Genomic DNA, 7,438 nt, shown 5'->3' with positions numbered 1-7,438 from the left:
ATATATATATATATATATATATATATATATATATATATATATATGTGATTCAATCGAATTTACCAGGTTGTATATATATATATATTTATGTTAGTTAATATATATATATATATATATATATATATATATATATATATATATATATAATATTTATGTATGTATGAAATAGAAGCAACATATCTTCGCTAACTTGCATTTTTTTTTCATTATTTTTGCAGATCGATTAGATGTGTTATGTTGGATATTATTTAAAATGCTGTAGTGATTATTTTTTGTTCACATGTTGTCTCGATTGGAAAGCTCTTCAAGAGATCCTGATAATCTCTCGCCAGATTGACCAAAATTTTTTTGGATAATTTTTCAGTTTAACGTTGTTGAATCCGATAAGAAGTATTCTAATTCTTTATCTTTGGTGTGACATTTAAGACTGTACCTGAAATAAGCATGCCTCTCTTTAACATACTTTGCATGTTCTGGAAAATGATTTTTTCGCGTTTTTGTTCATATTCATACTTTACTTTCTTTTTCTTTATCTCTTTCTCTGATTATCTATTTTACTTTATCTCTATTTATATATCCATCCATCTTTCTCTAGCTCACGAGGCATTGTTGTGAATAGCAGTTCATCTGGAAATGTTTGTTTAAAAAATGGATGTGGTTCTTTAGAAAGTTTCCAACCATGCTTCCGTTCCGTGGAATCTTGCCTACCTCAATCATCATCTCATTCATTTCTCCATTTGGCTACTTCCATTTCTTTTTCCTCACAAAATGTGTACGCAGATTGAATTGTGTATGTGTATGTGTATATATATATATATATATATATATATATATATATATATATATATATATATATATATATATATATTATAAGCTCTTTTTTGGAACATGTATGTATAAATTATGTATATATATATACAGTATTGTATCAATATAATATATATATATATATATTACTTAACTATTCATATTTATATTCATTCATTATTTATTTTAAACTATGATTGGCTTTTAAATATAATTTTTTGTAAATTTTGTTAACTATTCGTTCAAAACATTCTTGTATTAATTAGTTTTTGCTGTACATATATTTCATCCATCACACGATAGCACGATGAATTTTTATTCGGTTGTAATGATAATATTGTCCCATTAGCTGCCATGTTTTTATACGGTGTATTTGTCCGTGGGATGTTTCAGTTTCAACTGTCTTCGTGTTGCAAGTGTTGAGAAGCTGCTAGCGTGCATGATACTATCAGGTTTGTAGTGGTGGTGATGGGCTCATCAACATTTCTATCTAAGGAGCTGATCATTTTGTCCATGGGAGGTTGTTGTTCTGCTCTATCACAACTGAATCGCTTGTTTGCTTGTTTGTTTATTTTCACGTTCGCCACCTTCCACGAATTCTACTATGCATATGTTTGAAGTTGTACGTTTGTTCGCTATATAAATTTATTTATAGGTAGGCGCATATGCATGTGATGTAGGATTATTTTTAGTAGGAATTATGCGCGCAGGCACGGATGCACGTGCATGTGTCGTTAATTAAAAAAAGACTTTCAATATTTTTATGATGAATTATTTTTTATATAAATTATTTCCTCTTATTCCTGCTTGTACAAAACTTATTTTGAAGAGTAGAATTATATAAAGAAGCCACCAGTTGATATATTTTTAAAACCACGTGACTTGATCAACTCTCATCACCTCCTTTCATCTCTGATAGCATCGTACCATATTAATACGCTTTTTTTTTACAACTTCGTTGCATATTACGGTTTTATGTTATCTTAATTTAACTTAAATTTTGTTTTGATTCGTAATACATTAATTAACAGTCGTGTGTATGGTTGTGTGTGACGATGTGATTGTGTGCGAATGTGTGGTTGTGTGTGAAAGGTATTTCAGTATATTGAAGACAAATAAATCATCTCAGCAGCTATATGAGACGTTCAACGTATTCTTAAGTTGGCAACGTATTCTTAAGTTGATTTTCTGTCGTTATATTTTCATTATTTTAATTCTTTTTGCTGGAGACGATATGATTTGACAAGTTCGTGTTCTCAAATGAATTGATTAGTGAAAACTATTGTCTATTAATATATTAACACGTTGGTTGAATGTACTGTTTCGTTTGATGATGTGTCTTGGATGTTGGTTGGCGGTGCGTACACATTCTGGAGGTTTTATTAGAAACGTTTCTTTTGATTCGCTCATATTATTTGTTAATAAGGTTCATTTTTATTCAAATGATATATGATTTTTATTTCAGAGATGGTGTTCTTTGATATATTATACGAGATTTATTTGAAAAAATCAATTTAATTACAGATCTTGAAAATAAATTATTTGAATTTTGTTGCGTTTTTTGAGCCACTTGGAGACGAACTGAGAGAATTTGAACGTTAAGTAGGTAAAGTAACGCTAGGTAAGTAACTAACTTACATCACGTGCATCCAAGTCTAAAGAACATCATTATAACTATTTTGTTTGTTGTCGAGTTAACTTAGATGGTAAAAGTGCTACATCTCAAATAGATATTGCGCCGACCTGGTGCCAAAATCAACCTTTTGCAAACGATGCAGTGCCGGCACGTATACATGATGGACGATTGCATTGTATCAATAGATGTCCAAAAGTTTAAATGTTTCAAATAAATAAGGAACGAGTTCTGCATATGAGCTAAGGAGACATATACTTATATACGTCGAATGTATACAATGTGGGATATGGAAACTTTGCTTCGTGTTAAGTTCTATTGAGTTAGTCGGTGTTATCAAAGTTGTCTAACTATGGGAGGCCCTGCGGGCTCGCTCGCAATCGTCACTCAAACTTATTTATTCATCCGTTCCAATTCTAACTTCATGTCAGGTGGTAAGGAACACGAAACGTATAAAATATATTTTGTTAAGCTCATTTGGGATGAGTTAATATAAAACGGTTGATGTTGGTGCGGGGTTGTGCTTCCATGTCGTCAAAGTCGAGTGCATGATGAGAAGTAGCTAAAACAAAGCGAGTAAAAACAAATGTAAGACATTGAAAAGTGGTTGATAAAAATTTAACTTTAAAATTTCTTTACAATTAAAATTTTAAATTACGACGGAAAGAACATGCCATGGAATTTTGTGTTGCGAAAAACTGCCTTAACAAGAAATTTATATTCCAGAGGCCAAGAGCGGTGTGTCGATGATGAATTCCAAAAGCTTACTGGAACATAAGAATAATATAAAAAATTATATTATTTTTAAAGATGTAATATATTTAAGAATAAAATTCAGAAAAACCTAATATTACGGTACATAATAATTTTGTTAGAGAAAATAAAAAAAGTGAAAAGTGCAAGTAAAGGGAAAATAAAAATTATAAAATATTATATTAATAAATATAATAATTATTTCCACCAAGGAGCCAGTGTGTTTCGATGAATTACTCGTGTGGAAGTTCGAGTCGGAATGATGACGTCATCATCTCACGGAGGAGGAGGAAGTATTGCCTGGAGTCCACCGAGTGAGGTATAAAAAATTTTCTTGTTATTATTAATTAATTAATTTATTTATTTATTACATAATTATTACAAGCAGTTTTCAAATATTCCCATCAAACCAAAAAAAATTGATATTTTAGCTTATAATTGTTTTCTTTGAAAATTACCATTTAAAGTTGTATTTTGAAGAATTAATATCTTAAAAGCAAATAATAAACTCAACTAACTTTCATTGAAAGTTTGAAATGTTTTAAAATAATTAGTAAACAATTATTTTGACGACTGATCTGAACGAGAAAATGAACAACCCGAAGTTAACACTCGTCTTATTTGTGCTGTTAACAAATAGCTAATAACTCTTGAACAATAATTTTGCTATGATTGTCGCCAAAGAAAGAATAATATTAACAATTATTAATTAGTAATTAAAGTATTAATAATTAAAATATGATTAACATTATCACCATTCACCACAATTACTTTTTCTTCCGTATTTCATTCGGGAAGATCCTTAAGGCAAGAGCCATCATCATCATCATCGTTATCATTACCAGAATGTTCGTGATAATTAGTTTCTTCAAAATAATTAGCGGAATTAATGTAATCGTTATCACGGAAAAACAAAACATCCCGACTCATTGAATATCGCCCACCCCAATTACTCCATTTTTGCAGCCAATCTTTATAAAACATTCAATTCATATAGCCATGTCTCGACCACCAGCTCGTCTGACTTCTCCAGGTAAAAAGATCAATTACACTCTTCCAAAGTTCAGAGGATTCAACCTCGTAAATGAATACGTGCTAAACGACGCATCACACACGAAGCATGTGATACGCGGGAATCTTTTTGTCATATTCGAACCCGGTTACTGAGAAACAGCACCAGGCGACTTTAACCATTAGACTATATCACTCCAACTTGATCATTTCATCTTTTGCCTCACTGGATCATCTGCAGGCGCCACTTTCTCACTCCACCAGTCACTTCATTTCTCAGAAATAACAATCATTCGTCATTCAACATTTGCTTCAAATCTTTACAATTTATCTTCACCTGAAAAGCTCCACAACTCATTTCTTTTCTCTCCGTGAGGTAGCAGGTTTATGATGCACTTCAAGACAGAAACTTTGGTTACTTACAAGATAGTTCGGAGGTGATAGCCAGCCGTGCGCTGACAGGGAAGCATTCTATCAAGTTTTAATTCAAACGTGGCTGCTGATGTTTCGTAGCCAATGAATATTTTTTATTATAAAGAAAAAAATCTGAACAAACTCGTAGAAAACAAACTCACAAAAATTTGTATTCACTGGATCGTTAAAACAAAAAATTAATTTAAAAATTGCCACAACGAAGCAAAACTAAGCTCTTCTACAGACAGGAACGTAATAAAAGATTGCGAACAAAGCAATTAACTGGCAACTTAAATTGAAATGTTGGTGGAGTAACCGCATTCGTGTGAGTGCGTGTGCCATGTTGTTGTTATGCTGGTGGTGAGCGTTAGTCACCATGGCATGAGTATTGTAGCAAGGGTGATGATGATGATAATTTCAAGGTGGTGTGATGGGGTGTGGTGAATGATGAAGGGATGGTGTGATGTGGTAGTGGTGGGAAACATCTTACGCGGTAACATGATCAGGAACGCGCCGACCTAACTTCACCACAAAGATCCTCACCCGTTATTATTTGTTAGTTAATAATTTCCAGTACACCAATGTATATAAATACATGAATAAATTAAAAAAATAATAATGTGAAACATGGCATACGTTGCTACCAAAGAATTGAATGCCAACGCATGTGAACGCGGACACGATCTTGTCTCGCATGCTTGTTTGTATGTTTATTTGTTTGTATGTTTGTTTGTATGTATGTTTATTTGTTTGTTTGTATGTTTATTTGTATGTATGTTTATTTGTATGTATGTATGTATGTTTGTATGCAAGCTTGTTTGTTCATTCTTCGTTCGAACACTTCACATTTCACGAAAGATAAAAAGATGCAACGATGTCTATTAAGAAAGTTAACTGGGAACTCCAAAAACGCAAAGGTGAACCAGGTGCTTGGGTGAATGGATGGATGGATGGACGAACGAATGAACAAAAAAATGAATGAAAGGATGAATATGAGGAAAACAAATGCTTGATGTTAATGAATGAGTGAATGAGAAAAATGGACAAAAAAGCAAATGAGTTCGTAATGACGAGTACGGAAACGGATCATGCAGACGGCCAAAAATATAAATAAGAATTAAAAATATGAGACAACAAAAAATATGAAGACACGCAGAAAACAATAATTAATACAAATCACAACAAATATACATAAATCCATTACGACCTACAAATAAATACAACATCGTCATCATCAACAACAACAACAACAAACACAACACATACGGATACCAGCAAATGATGCAACATCGACCAGCTGTAAGAATATAAAAATAAAACAAAAAAAACATCACAGCGATGTCCAACCGTTTCACAATTAATCCATCTCATTCAACCACTTCGTAACAATTCATTCATTCATTCATTCATGCATCCATACATCCAATAATTTACTAATTCAAGCATCCATCCATTTACTCCAGGGGCGTCAAACACTGCAAGACCACGGACCAACGTGACCTGAACTTTCTACAGTACATGGCCACATTTTTAATTTAAAAAAAAAACGCAGAAAATCTTTTCCAACTTTTAAATTTTCAAACTTGCGAAATGTGCATCCTAGAAATTGATGAAGCTGGGATTACAAAAAACTTTCTAGACAACAAACATTTTTCTGAAGAAATTTTGTTATTTTGGAAGCATATTTATGTGAGCCATCAATTAGTTTCATGAAGTGAAATGAAAGCATTCGCTGATCCAGGCTAACTGACAAACACTCGTCTGCCGCCCTGAAGACAACCGTAATCCAACTTTTCATTGCAGACAGAGAAAAATTAAATAGACAGAAACCTTTAAATAGACAGAAACCTCTGCATGCTTCAAGTTAAAGTAATTGTTGTGGTGGTGATTTTCATGAAAATTTGGCAAATGAACAAACTCAAAGACGATAAGGGTCACGAAATTTTACCTGCTTGTAAACGGGTGAGTTCGACAGCCATGATTTGCTGATATTCATTCATTCGTTGGTCCATTTGACTTTAGTTCATCCATCCATTCATTCATCATCATTCATTCACTTATTCATTCATCCATTCAAACTTTCGTTCATCCATTCATTTAAATTCTTTCATAAACGTGGTGAAACGTTGAGATGCAGGAGAACTGGATTGAACAAAACACGTGCACGACACATCCACACACACACACACACACACACACACACACACACACACACACACACACACACACACACACACACACACACACACACACACACACGCTTATTATACGCAGGCATTCAGATGTAAAGAAATAAATAGATATGCACTTACGTTCACAAACGCGCAAAGAATTTTACACGTAGACACGCAGATAAACACACACTGCCACACACACACACATCCACACGCACGCAGCCTGTCGAAAACCTAACAACATAGAACAAACAAACGAACGAACGAACGGACGAGCAAACAAACAATGAACATAAACGTATACAGTATGAAGTAAAACACGCAAGTCTAACAATCACCAACAACTGTAAACAAACGAAAAATCGAATGACACAAGAGTGCTTACGGCGGTGAAGCTTGTAAGAAACAACTGAATGAAATTTACTAACTTCACACACACACACACACGCGCGCGCGCGCGCACACACACACGCACACATATGTATATGTAACATGCGTCGTGTAGTATCTATTGCCCCGTGTTAACTTAAACGCTGACACTTGAATAAAAAAGAACATCATAAAAGTTGAAAGGTGAAATAAAAAAGGTTGACTCCTCCAAAATGACGCATGCAACGGATGATGAATGCATTAACAAATTAATGAA

This window comes from Helobdella robusta, assembly GCF_000326865.2.
Source record: "Helobdella robusta unplaced genomic scaffold HELROscaffold_36, whole genome shotgun sequence".
Lineage (NCBI taxonomy): Eukaryota > Metazoa > Annelida > Clitellata > Rhynchobdellida > Glossiphoniidae > Helobdella > Helobdella robusta.
Note: the sequence above shows the minus strand (reverse complement) of the source record.